Below are 16,662 nucleotides of genomic sequence, written 5' to 3'. Positions count from 1 at the left end.
CTTTTCCAACAACAATGTGAGGATCTAGACTTGGAACTACTTCTGGCCTTTTGATAATTCTATTCTAGCATTTTTCTTGGAAACAGGGATGCAAGTTAATATCATACTTAAAATAATTTTCAGTATTTTCTTTTCAATATTCTCAGGAAAAAGAAATACAGATATTGTACATGGACATGTCTATGAATATCCCCTTAAATATATTATCTTAATAAAATATAATATGTCATCTATATTTTATAATTCTCCAGTTGATAAATTATTTTATATGTTCAACTTAATCAACACACTAACTATATTAGATAGTGTTTATTGTTTTTAATTTAAATGAAATTTCAAGTACCCCAAATCATATAACTAAAAAGTAAATAAAATTCAAAACTAAATTTCCTAACTTCAAATCAACTCTAGGAATTATTCTTGTCTGTATAGTCTGCATTGCTACCAATAATTTTTTGCCAAAAATATGTGTCTACTCTCTTACAAGAGATAGTCTAATCTTGGCTTCCTGTTGTAAGCATCCTGCATGGCCACAAGAGGATTACATCTTCCTTCATTTTAGGAATACTTTCCCTAAAAATATTTAAAGAGAACAGATGAAATAGACAATTACAATTTAAATGTAAACCTGAAGTGAACATATACAATTATTATAATAGATATTACAGAAATTTTACTTCCATGCTGTAGAAATAATTTAAAAATAATTATTTAAAACTTTTGTGGCAAATTTTTTAAAGTTTTAAAAATTATTAGGGCATGTTCATTATTCAAAATGGCATGTTTTGCTATGACATTTTTGTATGTGTACATCACATACTTGGCTCATATTGATCCTTATTACTTTGTTATCTTCCTTCTAGTGGCATTTTCCTCATTTCCTTTTCAAAATATAGTTATAAAGTGAATACAATTCTGATTATAATAATTGTATATGATATAGTTTCCACATATGAGAGAAAACACAGTTTGCCTTCCTGTGTCTGGATTCCTTGATTCAGTATGATGATATGCAATGCTTTCCTGCATATGCACTTATGAAACTGAAAATTAAAGGTATGTAAAAGTAATATATCAGCAATAGTTTAGTTCAGAAGACAATTCACTATTATGTGTGAGCTTCAATTGTGCAAAATCATGCAGTATATTTCTACATGTATATTTTTAATGGTCAAGATTTCCTGGGGAGATCGGATTAACATTGTCAGCATACATACCCCAGAAGAAAATTGAGCATATTAGAAACTGCTAGACTGAATACAAATATTGGCCAGGGTTCATCACAAGATGCACCCATACGGCTTCTGTTTCTTTCAGGAAAAAATGCTTTGAAAAATCTCTTTCTGTCCCAACTCAGTCATTTGTGTACCTGCAGAGTGTTCATATCCTTTATTATTTTTTAATACTTAAGAGATGTGCATAGAATCAAGAATACGTAACAGCGTACAATGCCATTAAGATCTGATGCTCATTACTAGGAAAGATACCTCTGATGGGAACTGTGATTGCTTTCCACTAACACGTTCACACTGATTGACACGATATCTTTTCTATCAGCCCAAATGGCTTTTTCCAGTTGCTGTAGGGAGTTTTCCCTCATCATCAATGTGAAATGCCAGCCTTATAATAGCCACCGCCTGGAGTTAGAAGCTAACAATCTATTACACCAAACTCTAAGAATCAATTAAACTGCTTTATTGAATCAATGACTCAAACTTTCATCAAGCATTGTCTCCAAGGCCCTAAAGGACAACCATTTCTCCCTTACATATCCATTATCTCGGTATTTTTCCTTCTTTATAATTCTCCAGTATATCAGATCGTTTTCTATTTTGGCAAAAGATACATGCTGTATGGGATAAGCTAAGGAAGTGAATGCTAGTGTAACACTACCTAATAGCAACTATAATAAAAGTGGTAAGAGTAGGAAAATGAATAAATAAAATATTATTTTTTATTATCCTAATAATTTTTGAAGAATTAAAACCATAAAATATCTCAAAATGTGGTGATTTATTGTTTATGATCTAATAAAGGTGCTGAAGATCAGAATACAAAGCTAGCCACAGCCATAGAAGATGGGCAGTAGTGGTATACAGCTTTAATTCCAGGACTCAGTAGGCAGAGGCAGATGGATCTCTGGGAGTTCAAGGCCACCCAGGGATATATGAGAGTGAATCAGTCTAAAAGAGAGGCAGAGATCATGCATTTAATCCCAGCACTAGAGAGATATATAAGACAAGAATAGGGTCACAGAGCAGACATTCAGTCTTAGGGATTTAGTCTCCAGCCACACAGTGAGGACAGAATCTCCCCAGCCCTGGTCGGTGAAGTAAGAGTTAGTGGCTAGATGCTTTCTTTTTCTGACCTTCAGTTTGGACCCCAATATCTGTAATTAGGTTTTTATTATTCATGCTACATCAAAACCTTTCCAAATAACTATTATATATATATATATATATATATATATATATATATATATATATCAGACACACAATGCTTATTATCAAAAATAAAATTTATCATTGAAAGTAAATTAATCTTACATTTAACAGGAGTAATAAATGTATATAATTCATCAAGAAAACTATGTAAAAGAAGAAACAAGACAATTATATAACAATAATTTTGAAATAATAATATCACATAATGGGTAAGATCTATGAAACAGAAAAAAAATCTCCTGATAAACATCACATAAAACATATATAAATATATAATTAAAATTTAGTGTGAAAAGGAAATATATCACACATGACAAAACAAAATCCAGTTTAACCATAGAAAAGTAAAAACTACCATGGATAAAACTGAACTCAAATGATGTGTTTAAGGCATCATTACTACCTAATATTCTATTAGCAATTCAAAATGAGTAAGAAGTCCCATTTGTTGGCTTTTATATGAATTCAAGACTTAGCCCTTCAACAACCTATTGTGCCATACTTGGTTGACTCCTCTTGAGAGACTTTACCTGTAAAGAGGAATGGACTGGGGGAGGGCTGGGGGAGGTAAGGGAGGTAGGAGGCGGAGTGGGAGAACTGTGGTTGGAATGCAAAAATAAAATTTAAAATGATAAATAAATTATTTTTAAAAGAAATAGATAAAAGAAGATATTAATAAGTACAAAACAAGACAAAATCAAAATATGGGGAATTCATATCGCATAGAGACAATATTTCACCTATTATACTGGCAAATCCGTGCAAAATTCTAGAAGCTGGTGTTGGTAATGGAATGTAGAATAGGAATGTCGATGGGTTGCACTTGAGAGAGCAATCTAATGAATTTCTGAAAGCAATCCAGCAATATTACTCAAAAACTCTGAAAACATTCATGAGCTGGAAGACAACTTTTCTGCTTCTAGGAATTGATGTGAAGGAAATACCACAGAAATCAGAGATTTAGATGAAAGAATGCTCAGCTTAGAATGATACAATATGCCCCAAGTTATTCCTTAGTCTTCCCAAACATTTCTTATCATCAAAGTTAAATGAAGAAGCCATTGACTTAATAGAAAATTTATTAGAGATGAGACCTCAAACCTAGATATACTTCATCACATACAGAGTAACTTTTTAAATGACATTTTTAGGAGACTAGATCATTTCTCACTTCTGGCCTCTAATTCTGTATCATTCTCATTTTAACAATCCAAAACTGAAAATCTCTCTTACCATCATTCCTGGCCTATGGAAGAAAGTTACCACTTAAATTCCTCCTGGTTCTCCTTAGAGCATTCCAGAGAATCCCAAAGAATCCTGATTCCTTTTGATTCCACCATGAAACACAGTTCTCTATTGAGCTTTATAGAGTATATCCATTTCTTTATATCCACTTCCCTGAGACTTCCTATTGCTTCTTTTATGATTGGATAGGGAAATTCTGTTATTTCCATGTTCCATAGAATGAGATATGTATCATCTTCTCTAGGCTTTCAAGATACATGTGTGCAGTGAGTTTTTCCATCAGAGTCCTTGACAGTGTATCAAATCCTGTGTCCTTAGGAAGTGTCCTAAGTCAATGGATTCTTGATAAGTCATCATTGAACTCCAGATCCCTTGTAGAGACATGCTCAAAATTTATTGCAGTGGAAAACTATGCCATTTACAGACACACTCCAATTGAGCTGAGCATGTAGTTCAGTTAATACAGTGCTTATCCCATACACATGAAGCCTTTGATCCACAGAAACACATAAAAGCATGCATGGTAGTATACACTTGTAAACCCAGCATGAGGGAGGTGTTCAAAGTGTTGCACTCATTTAATGTGTAATGTTGATCCTATCAAAAGAAACATGATCTACTGTCAGGTACTACAGGAACTTACTCTCAGCTATTGGTTTAGAAACCAGGAAATAGTATAAGACATTTCAGTGGGTATAAAAGGCACCATTTATGTTGCACTGGGGCGGCCTCTATAGTTTCTTCCTTCATTGAAGAATCATCAATTTTTAAGTGCAAAATGGTGTGCTGTTTCTGGAGAAAAACAAAAACAAAAACAAAAACATCCCTATAGAGCCTACAGCCTACAGATTATCCTCTTTGGCACTGCCTGTTCTGTCACTTTGCCATCTCTTGTTAGGCTATCAAATGGTCACATTACAGAGTATCATTGCAACTTAGCAATTAGCAGTGCTTCCTAGACTACATGAACATTTTAAACTCTTGCTTTCACAAGGTTTCTTAGGGTTTCCATTGCTGTGAAGAAATACCACAACCATAGCAACTCTTATAAACGAAACCATTTAACTGGGTGGCTTATAATTTCAGAGGTTTAGTCCATTAACTTCATGATGGGCCATGGCAGTGGGCATGCAGACATGTTGCTAAAAATGGAACTGTGATTTCTACATTTTGACCCATAGGCAACAGGAAATGGTATGAGACACTGGGCAGGGCTTGAGGCTTGAATATATATGATACCTCAAAGCCCGCCTCCACAGTTATACACTTCTTTCATCAAGACCACACCTACTCCAACAAAGCCACACCTCCCAGAAGTGCTACCCCTTTTGGGGTCCATTTTTTTCAAGCCATCACATTCCACTCCCTGGCTTCCAAGGGCTTGTAGCCATATTATAATGCAAAAATACATTCAGTCCAACTTCAAAGTACCTATAGTCTATACCAGTCTCCAACTTGTTTAAAAGTCTCAAGTTCAAACTCTTATGAGATTTATGCAATCTTTTAACTGTAATCCCCTGTAAAATCAAAATCAAAGAGCAAATCACATATTTCCAACATATAATGACACAGGATACACATTTACATTCCAAAGTGTAGGGGAAAGAGCATAGAGAGGAAATACTGGAGCAAAGCAAGGCTGAAAATGAGGTGAGCAAACTCCAAACTCTGCATCTCCATGTCTGATGTCAAAATGCTCTTCGGATCTACAACTCCTTTCAACTTTCTTGACTTTAATACATTTCCCTTTCTTGGGCTGGTTCTACCCCCTGTTAGCAATTTTCCTGGACAGTTACCTTATAGCTCTGACATCTCCAACATCTTGGGATCTCCAAGACAGTCCAGACTTCAACTTCACAGATTCAGGCAATGATATCTCTGGGCCCCTATTTAGGGATACAGCCCTGGCATACATCTGGCCTCAGTGACTTCCTTTAGTCATGGAAGTGAATTACATAGGCCCTTTCTTCTATCCTTAAAACCAGAACCATGTAGCTATAGCTGCTAAGTTCTGCTGGTTACTGGGGCTGAAACATGACCTCCTCATTCAATTACAGCTTCATTAACTTGCTGTTTTCAATGGTTTACTTCACTGCCTAAGCTAGGCTCATCTGAAAACGGATTTGTAGACCAGGATAGCCTCAAATTCAGAGATCCAACAGCACCTCTGGAGTGCTGAGATTAAAGGTGTGCACTACTACACCTGGCTCTAAGCTTTTCTTTAATCCCTTTTCTTTTTTCTTTTTTTAATTTTTTATATATTTGAATTATAAACAAGATTGAATTACATGACAATCCCAGTCCTTCTCCCTTCCTTCCTCCTCTACCATCCCCCCTAACTAAAATCCTACCTATCATATGTCCTTTCTTCTAATCTACACCTGACTCAAAATTTCTGCTTCCTCATGACCTCTGCTTCCTTCCTTTTCGACCCTTCTCACTCTCGTAGCTTCCTCCCCTGTCTTCCCATGTTCTCAATTTGCTCAGGGGATGGTGACCCTTTCCCCTTCTCCAGGGAACAAAGTTTGTCTCTTTTAGGGTCCTCCTTGTTTACTAGTTTCTCTGGTAGTGTGGATTGTAGGATGGTAATCCCTTACTGTATGTCTAAAATCCACATATAAGTGAGTACATATCATGTTTGTCTTTTTGTGATTGGGTTACCTCACTCAGAATGAGTTTCTTTGAGTTCCATCCATTTTCCTGCAAATTTCAATATTCCTTTGTTTTTTTTCTGCTGAGTAGTACTCCATTGTGTAAATGTACTACATTTTCTCCATCCATTCTTTGGTTGGGGGGGCATTTAGGCTGCTTCCAGTTTCTGGTTATTACAAATAGTGCTGCTATGAACATAATTGAACAGATGACTTTGTTGTATGAATGTGCTTCTTTTGGGTATATACCTAGGAGTGGAATTGCTGGATCTTGTGGTAGACTCATTTCCATTTTCTTGAGGAGTCGCCATACTGATTTCCAAAGTGGCTATATATATATTGGCACTCCCACCAGCAGTGGAGGAGTGTTCCTCTTTCTCCACATCTTCTCCAGCATAAACTGTCATTGGTGTTTTTGATTTCAGCCATTCTGGCAGGAGAAAGATGGTATCTCAGAGTTGTTTTGATTTGCATTTCTCGGATGACTAAGGATGTTGAACACTTTCTTATGTGTCTTTCACCCATTTTAGATTCCTCTATTGAGAATTGTCTATTTAGTTCTGTACCCCATTTTGAAATTGGATTGTTTGGTGTTTTGGAGACTAGCTTCTTGAGTTCTTTGTATATTTGGAGATCAGCCCTCTGTTGGATGTGGGAGCTGCCGTTTTGTCTTGCTGACTGTGTCCTTTGCCTTACAGAAGCTTCTCAGTTTCAGGAGGTCCCATTTATCAATTGTTGATCACAGTGTCTGTGCTACTGGTGTAATGTTCAGGAAACAGTCTCCTGTACCAATTAATTCAAGGGTATTTCCCACTTTATCTTCTAATAGGTTCAGTGTGGCTGGGTTTATGTTGAGGTCTTTGATGCATTTTGACTAAGTTTTGTGCAGGGTGAAAGGCTTGGGTCTATCTGTAGTCTTCTACATGTTTGCATCCAGTTATGCCAGCACCATTTGTTGAAGATGTTCGATTTGTTCCAGCATATATATTTGGATTGTTTGTCAAAAATCAGGTGCTCATAGGTATGTGGGTTAATATCAGGGTTTTCAACTCTATTCCACTGGTCTACCTGTCTATTTTTGTGCCAATACCAAGCTGTTTTCAGGACTATAGCTCTGTAATAGAGCTTGAATCAGGGATGGTGATGCCTCCAGTTGTTCGTCTATTGTACAGGGTTGTTTTGGCTATCCTGGGTCTTTTATTTCTCCATATAAAATTGAGAATTGTTCTTTCAAGGACTGTGAAGACTTGTTTTGGGATTTTGATGGGGATTGCATTGAATCTGTAGATTGCTTTTGACAAGATTGCCACTTTTACTATTTTGATCCTGCCTATCCAAGAGCATGGGAGATCTTTCCATTTTCTGGTGTCTTCTTAAGTTTCTTTCTTTAGAGACTCAAGTGGAGAGAAACTCAATGCAATTCTTCTAAAATCAGGAACAATACAAGGCTGTCCACTCTCTCCATACCTCTTCAATATTGTCTTTGAAGTTCTAGCTAGAGCAATAAGACAACAAAAGGAGATCAAGGGAATACAAATCGGAAAGGAAGAAGTCAAACTCTCACTATTTGCAGATGATATGATAGTCTACATAAGTGACCCAAAAAACTCTACCAGGGAACTCCTACAGCTGATAAACACCTTCAGCAAAGTGGCAGGATACAAGATTAACTCAAAAAAATCTGTAGCCCTACTATATACAGATGACACATTGGTGGAGAAAGAAATCAGAGAAGCATCATGCTTTACAATTGCCACAAACAACATAAAATACCTTGGAGTAACACTAACCAAAAAAGTGAAAGACCTGTACCATTAGAATCTTTAATCCCTTTTCACAAGTTGGAAATTCAGCTGAGTGGGATCTTTCCCTGAGGTCACTGCTACCTTCATTTCATTTCTTAATCTGTTTACCTCCTCCAATGCAGGCCTTATTTCCATTCCCTTTTCTGGCACCCTTTTTCTCAAGTATTTTTTCTTTATCTGCTTGCTTCTTTTTATCATATATCTTCATTAGAGTTAACACTAGTAACCACACAATAGAATCTGAACTAGGTTGCTTTGAGATTTCATCTGTCAAGTGAATTAATCCAAAACTCTTCACTTTAACCTCAGGCAGACTCTGGACAAGGGCAAAAGGTAGCCACATTATTCATCAAACTATGACAAGATTGGTCTCTCAGTCATCTAATAACATTCTTTTCCTCTGAAACCTCTTGAGCCAGGCCCCACAGTTCAAGTCATGATCAGCACCACTGTCTTCCATGTTCCTACTAGGATGACCCATTATTCAGCACTTGACGTGTTTAACTGCTTTTCTAACCCTCAGTCCCAAGGTCTATATTCCTGCCAACAAAAGTGTGGTCCAGGCTATCAATGTCCCTGGTCCCAACTTCTGTTTCAGTTAGAGTTTCTGTTGCTGTGAAGAGACACCATAACCATGGCAACTCTTATAAGGAAAACATTTCATTGCGGGGTGGTTTACATTTTCAGAGGGTTAGTCCATTATCTTCATGATGCAACAGGGTGGCATGCATGCAGACATGGTGCTGCAGAAGGATCTGAGAGTCCTACATCTTGACTTGCAGGCAAAAGGAAATGGTCTGAGACAGTGAGGATGGCCCAAGCATATATGAGATCTCAAAGCCTGCCTCCATAGTAGCAAGTTTCCTCCAACAAGGTCACCCCCACTCCAACTAAGCCACACTTCATAATAGTTCCACTCTATTTGGGGCCTATTTTCTTTCAAACCACCATACAAGGCATTCTAAATAAAAGCATATAACTCTCACTAAGACCCAACATGGCCAGAGAGCAAATCTTAATATACTTAAAATAGTTTAGACTATACAAACTGTTTTGAACTAAAATGAAATTAAACTTTGCAAAATAAAGTAGAATTAAGTCAAATTGAATTAATAAGGGAAATTGAAAACATTTTGCATTGAAAAGTAGCAAAAACATAACATACTATAAATTACATGGGATACAACTAAGGTAATACTTAGCCGGGCGTTGGTGGCTCATGCCTTTAATCCCAGCACTCAGGAGGCAGAGACAGGCAGATCTCTGTGAGTTCAAGGCCAGCCTGGTCTCCAGAGTGAGTGCCTGATAGGCTGCAAAGCTACACAGAAAAACCCTGTCTCAAAAAAACAAAACAAACAAACAAACAAAAAAACAAGTAAGGTAATACTAAGAGAGAAAATTATGACATTGAATAATAGATTATAAAAGAGGGAAATTGCACTAATATGTCAGTCGCTAATATTTCAGTCTCTAATATTTCACAAAGAAAACTAGGCAAAGAAAAGAACATCTAACAACAATCAAGGAGAGGTAAAATGTAAAGATAAGAATGCTGTTGGAGAGATAACTCAGCAGTTAAGAGCACTTTTTACTCTTGTGGAGGACCCGGATTTGGTTCCTAGTACCCTAAAGTGACTGAAAACTATTTTTAATTCCGCTCACAGGAGTTCTGATGCATTCTCTGACTTCCATATGCTCCTGCATACATGTGGTGCACATACATACTTAGGCACACACACACACACACACACACACACACACACACACACACACACACACACACACTTATTTAAAAGATAAGAGCTCTGAACTTGAGAAATAAAGGGAACTCAGGTTTCTTCAAAAGTCAGAAAATTTGCTGCATGGTGATGCAGCACTTGGGAGGCAGAGGCAGCACTTGGGAGGCAGAGGCAGATGGACCTCCAAGTTTAAGAATGAGTTTCAGAGAAACTGTATCTTGGAAAAACAAAAAAACAAAGTCAACAAATGGGAGCAACTTATAGCCAGACTGGCCAAAGAAAGGGATCATCAAGTATGGGCTCAAAAATGAAGAGTAAATATGGTAAAGCCCAACACCAAGGAGACGGAGAACAGAAATTCAAAGTCAACCTGGTCTGCATGCAGAGTCTCAGGCCAGATCATACAACTAAGGCATGTCTCAAAAGAAGAAAATGGGAAGGGAGAGGGAGGGCAGAGCATCAATCTAAGCAATGCTAGGATTAGAAAGATAATAACCAATTATAAAAAAGCACAATGGTAAATTATACTTTGAGTGAAATGTGAATTTTTTAAAAAGATTTCTAAGCTCACTGAATGAGACTTAAGCAACATGAAATGTGCTGTATAATTCTAAGAAATGGAATTTTTAGTTTAAATATTTCCAACTAAGAAAAATCTTACTGGAGAAAGTTTCACTAATAGATTTTATCAAGTGCCTAAGGAAGAAATAATAACAATTCCACAGAAATTCTTCCATGATACATAATAAAAAGAATTGCTTCATAACTCAACTTATGAGACCAGCATTATATTCCTAAAGAAATCAGATAAAGATATTCTAACAAAGAAAACTACACATTAAAGTCCAACATGACATCCATTCAAAAATCTCCAATAAAAATACTTCCAAATGTAAGCTCATAATGCATAAAAGTGAGAATGCATCCGGAAAAGTAGGGTTTCATGTCAATCAGAGTAGGTCATCATAATAGTGTGTGAAAAAAGAAAGCCATGCAACCATTTCAATAGATATGAAAGATGCTTTTGAGAATATTCATCACTCATTTATGATAAAAGGAAAAAGTTATAGAAATCTAATAGTAGAAAATGACTTTCGCTAACGATCAAAGGCTACATCTCCTAAAAGTTTCTCCCTTTTCCTACTGTTGATGTGCTTTCATTCTTCCTTTCTCTCCTCCCTCCCGCCCTCCCTCCCTCCCTCCCTCCCTCCTCTCTCCCTCCCTTCCTTTTTGTACTTAGGATTCAAGTTAGAGCTGTGAATATGCTGCAAAATGCTCTAGGCTTGACGCACATTCCAAGCACTCTTTTTACTTTTTATTTTGAAACAGAGGCTAATCAATTTTGCCTAGGTTGACATTGGCCTCACTCTAGCCAAGGAAGTCATTGAACTGGAGTTCTTGGCCCAGCTACCTGAGTACCTGGAATTCATAGGCTTATTCTACCAGGTTTGGTTCACTATTTCTTAGTGATGGGGGGAAAGTTTACATTAAGCTGACTTTTCACAACATCTGATGAAGTTACTACACGTTCTTAAAATGTAGGTTAATGGAAAATATTCTTATCTTACAGATGAGAAAGTATCCATCGGTTACTTTAGATCCACTTAACTGTTTTTTTTTCAGAATGTAAATCTCACCTCTCTCTGATTAGTATTTAAAATACTGGGTTTCAGCACAGGATTATCATATGCACATACTCTGTTGTTGATCCTGTTATCACAACTCCTCTCTAATTAATTTCCTGCCACATCCTGCTATCTCCATTGCCCCTGCTGGTCCCACTGTGTTTCTTTATTGAGTTAAACATGTGACCACGTGAGTTGGTGTGGAGCATCACCAAGTCTAATATCATTTTATTGATATTTTAAAAATCATTCTTATATGTGGTAGTTAATCTTATCTTGGATGTCAACTTGACTACACCTTGAATCTTAAAACTTAAAACATAAGCCTCTGGGTACTCTATTGAGAGATTTCCTTGTCAGACAAGCTGAAGACACATCCTAAATATGGATGGCACCTACTGGTGGTGGCCCAAATTAAATTACATGAAAGGTGAAATTTTTGCCTTATTGCCTGCTTGTTATCACTTCACTGGTAAGTCCATCTATCCGGTTGCTGTGAAATTCTTTCAATTATATTAGAATGAGCTTCTTTAGGCTCCCAACCCAGACTCCTCCAAGCCTTCAGCACCAGGTTGGTACTGCTGAGACATCTAGCCTTATGGATTCTTGAGATAGCCATTGTTGGACTATGTGGATAACATATGTAGGCTACTCTAATGAAACCCTTTAAACTTTTATGGAAATCTATTTATGTGTATCTCTATATATGTTGATACATATATAAACACATTCATGCTATTAGTTCTGTTCCTTTAGAGAACCTCAGTACAGATTTTGGTACCAGGAGTGGTTCTGAAGAAACAGAATGATAAGTATGAATTTCTCTAGGTGGCTTGGTATTATCAAATGCTGATTTTCCAAGCAGACAAACTGCATTTACAAAAGCATCCTCTGATGTCATGGGAAGGACTGAAAACCCATGGTGTGCACTGTTTAAAGAACTTTCCAAGATAAATGCATTTGGTGATCCCCATTCACCTCTTGTGAGGGGCAAAGAGTTCAGAGACTCTCTACATAGAACTTTTGGCCATTTGAGAAAATAAAGATGCTGGCTCAATTATAAAATTAACCAGCTCCAGATTAGCATAAACATGGTTTCTAAGTTTCTTCTGGAAGAAAATCTTTCCTCACATAGCCATAGAGACCAAATTTCCAAAAATCAACCCCAAATCTTCATTATACAGTTGGCTGATTTACAGTGTAATTTCAAATCCCAGCCTTGAAGAATCTCAAATATTAAAGTGAAGAGACTATGGACACACTGAGGGGAGAGTCTAGGTTTAATAAGGAAGCTCACAAAGTTTTAAAAAGATTCCAAGAGTTTATTTGATTGGCTGGCTAAAGTATTTGTCAAAAGGTAACATACTGAGAAGAAGCTGGGGATGCCTGATGTCCCCTAGTTTAGTGTTGATGGAGGAATTTAAAGCTCAGGGAAATTGGAAGACTAAGTGAATTAACTTTTCAACACCTAACCCTTCACAATGTAAGGGGCCAGGATGCATGTCCATAACTAATACTATAAGATGCAAAATGGTGAGAGGGGAAAAAGCTTTGTAGTGCTCTTCTCCATGTGCAATACCTTAGCGTTAGCGGCATGCATTTGGATGAGTGAAATTTAATGGATTTAATTTTATCAGCTTTCAGGCAGCAGCTTTAGCTCGCCAAAGGCATGGTGAGTGTAATTACCATAATGAGCAGCACAGGCAAGACTTTGTCTATACTGGCATGACATATATAGACCTTTGGGGCTGCCTAGTCAATTATGGTGTTTCTAGGAACAGCCCATGGAAGAAGCCTATTGGGTTTTTGTGAGATGGATATAAGCAGATAGCTGCTATATGCCTACCTCATCCACAGTTAGGAAGCAGATCATAAACTTGATGCTCAACTTGCTTTCTCCATTTTCTTCAGTCCAGAAAAACAGCCCATGGAATGATGCTCTCTCCATTTAGACTCAGTCTTCCCACCTCAATTAACCTACTCTTGGAATGTCCTCAGAGGCATGCCTAGAGGTGTGTTTCCTTCCACCTCCTGGGTAATTCTAAATCCAATCAAGTTGACAAGATTAACCATTATTGTTATTTTGGCTCATGCTTTCAAAGGTGTCAGTCTGTAATTCCTTGGCACTCCTTATTCTGGTTCTGTGATGAGGAAAACATTCTATAGAGGAAGGTTGTGGTAGAGTAAAGCCCCTTTCTTTGTGTTATCTCGAAAGCAGAAACTGTCAGCAAAGACCCATGGGCAATATATATACTTCAGGGTCGTGCGTTCAGTATTATTTCTTCCAACTTTTGAAGAGCTCACTCAACTATGAATTTACCAGTGATTTAATTGAAAAAGTAGAGTGTGCCCTCGTAACCCAATTACCTCATCATAGCAACACTCACTGGGCCAAAGTCTTTAACTTAGGAGCTTTTGGGAATGTCTTACATTCAAAAAGAATACCAACCAGTTATTTCTTTCTGTGACTACCTAGGCTTCAGGGTTATTATATTTGGTAAATAATTTACTACTTCTTTCTACAATTTATCTTTCATTTTGTGTCTATTTTGTCTTTTGCTACCATCTCCTCTCTTTTCTTTGCAGTTTTGAGTTTAGATGTGCGATATTTTCTTTGTGAACTTTTAATGGAATTTAGGGCGGAACCACAAATAATTACATTTTCATGTCACAGTTAGTAGCTTCCTTGTTGTGAGATGTATATTACATATAATTTATCCAATCTAATTATACATTTCTATGAATTTTAATAATTTTTAGTGCTGTTCATCTGCCTCCACAGTACAGTTTTAGAACATTTCTGTCACTTTAGGAAGTTTTTATGGCCATGTGTTGGCAACACCCACACCCACATCCAGGCCCAGGAGACCAGTGATGTTTCAGTAATTATAAATTCCTCCTTTATATGTACTCATATAAAGAAAATGAAACAAAATGCAATGTTTCACCTCCTTGTTTCTTTCCTTAGGATTAGGTTTTGAAATTCATTCATGTAGAATCCATCAGTAATCTTTCCCTTTGAAAAGATGAATCGCTTATTCTTTCACAGATAATGGACTTTAGATCAATTCCCATTATTTAAAAAAATATTTCATTTTTATTTTATGTATGTGGGTTATGTGGACCACATGTATGCAGTGCCTGTACAGGTCAGAAGAGGGCATTGAATCTCCTGGGACTGGAATTACAGATAATTGTGAGTGTTGGTAATTGAACCTGGGTCCTCTGCTAAGATCAGCAAATTCTCTTAACTACTGAACCATCTCTCCACCTCCTTTAGCTTTTATTTTATATGAAAATGGTTTGAGGAACATCTCTTCACAAATCTTTGAGAGAACATTCTTTTTAGTCACTTGGACAGATTACTGTCATGTGGTATGTTTATGCTTAATTAAAGAAATTGTCAATTTTTTTATGAAAGTATAAGGAGAATAAATATAGTGCAATACAGGAGAGTAATGGGAAGGAGAAGGTAATAGAAGAGGAAGGTTGGAGATTAAAGTTAACTGTCTCCAAATTATAATGTATAGTATATATTGTGGCTTAAAACATTCTGCATTTTGACCTTTAATGTACAAGGGTTCTAATTATCCATATTCTTGTCAACACTTGTTTTTTTTTTTTTTCAGGTTGTGTATGTGTGTAATTGTGTGTGTGTGAATGAGTGAGTGTTTTCGTGAGCTCATGCACACACATACTTGTGGAGTCCAGAGGTCTATTTTAGGTTGTTCTACGCCTTGTATTTTGAGTTAGTTTTTTACTGAACCTGGAGCTTGCCAGTTCAGCAAGTGGGCCAGCAGGGATTCTCTTGTCTCCTCATTCCTAGCACTGAGATTACAGGTGTATACTGCCTTTATTTTGCATTTCTGTGGGTACTTGAAATCTGAACTCTGGTGGTTTGGTGTGTACTGACAGAGTCTCCTCCCCAGACCTTGTGATTTTAGTTTATGTTTTCAGAATAATTAATAATGTTGAACATTTTTCATGTGCTTATTTACTACCCTGGCATATTTCTAATGAAGTCTTTATTTGAGACTCATGCCAGTTGTTCTTATGGTTTTGAAAGTTTGTATACAAATAACAGTTTTCATACATATGGTATATATGTGTAATTTTATTAATCCTTCTTAGCTTCACCCCCAATTCTCTTGTTGGTCCTCATACATTCCCAATACTGTTGCCTAGTGCTTTCAAGTTAAATGCATTCCATTAGCTTCTTTTGCCTCTGTTAAGATCTTTTTCCTTTCTCATGGTTCGATCTACAAGCATACATGCACTACCTGTACACAAATAAACAGATTTACGTGTAAATTCCGCATATAACAGAAAGCATGCAAAATTTTTCTTTTGTAATCTGACTTATTTCACTTAATGTGATGATTTCCATTTCCATCCATTTTCCTTACAATACCATTTCATTTTTTGATACATGAATGAAGTTCCATTGTGTATATTTATATTGATAGACATCTAGGCTGGATTCATTTCTTAGCTACTGTGAATATGCAGCAATAAGTATGGTGTGCAGATATCTTTGTGGTAGAACTTAGAGTCCTTTGAGTGTCTATGCAGAAGTGTTAATAGCTGGTCCATATGATACTTCTACTTTTAGCTTTTTTCACACTTAATGGGTTTCAATATGGAATTTCATACATATTGTGCCATTATATTTATTTCCTTCTTTGTGTTCCATAACACTCACTGACTACCCCATTGATTCCCCTTTTTCCTCAAATAGGCCCCGCTTAAGCTTTCATGTCATTTTGGTTTTATTCCTCTCTCGTTTTCCCTCCCATTAGGATCTTTTTTTTGCAACTCATGATCTTCTTTCCAGTGTCATGCCCTACACACATATGCAAACAACCCCCCACAAACACCCCCCCACAAACACACAGCCCAATACACACTGCCCCCCACCTATACCCACACCCCAAACACACACCCACACCCACACAAACACACTCTCACACACAAACACACACCCCCATACACAGTTTGAATCTGGATTTCACATAAGAGTGACAACATACATTTATCTTTCTGCATCTGGCTTATTTTACTTAATATGAAGATGTGTCTTCTACAACTCAAGAGCTTTATATTAACTTAAAATTTCATTTGTCAATATCTTATCAACTGTACCTTTGGTATCA

Source organism: Cricetulus griseus, chromosome X, assembly GCF_003668045.3.
Source record: "Cricetulus griseus strain 17A/GY chromosome X, alternate assembly CriGri-PICRH-1.0, whole genome shotgun sequence".
Taxonomy (NCBI): domain Eukaryota; kingdom Metazoa; phylum Chordata; class Mammalia; order Rodentia; family Cricetidae; genus Cricetulus; species Cricetulus griseus.
Note: the sequence above shows the minus strand (reverse complement) of the source record.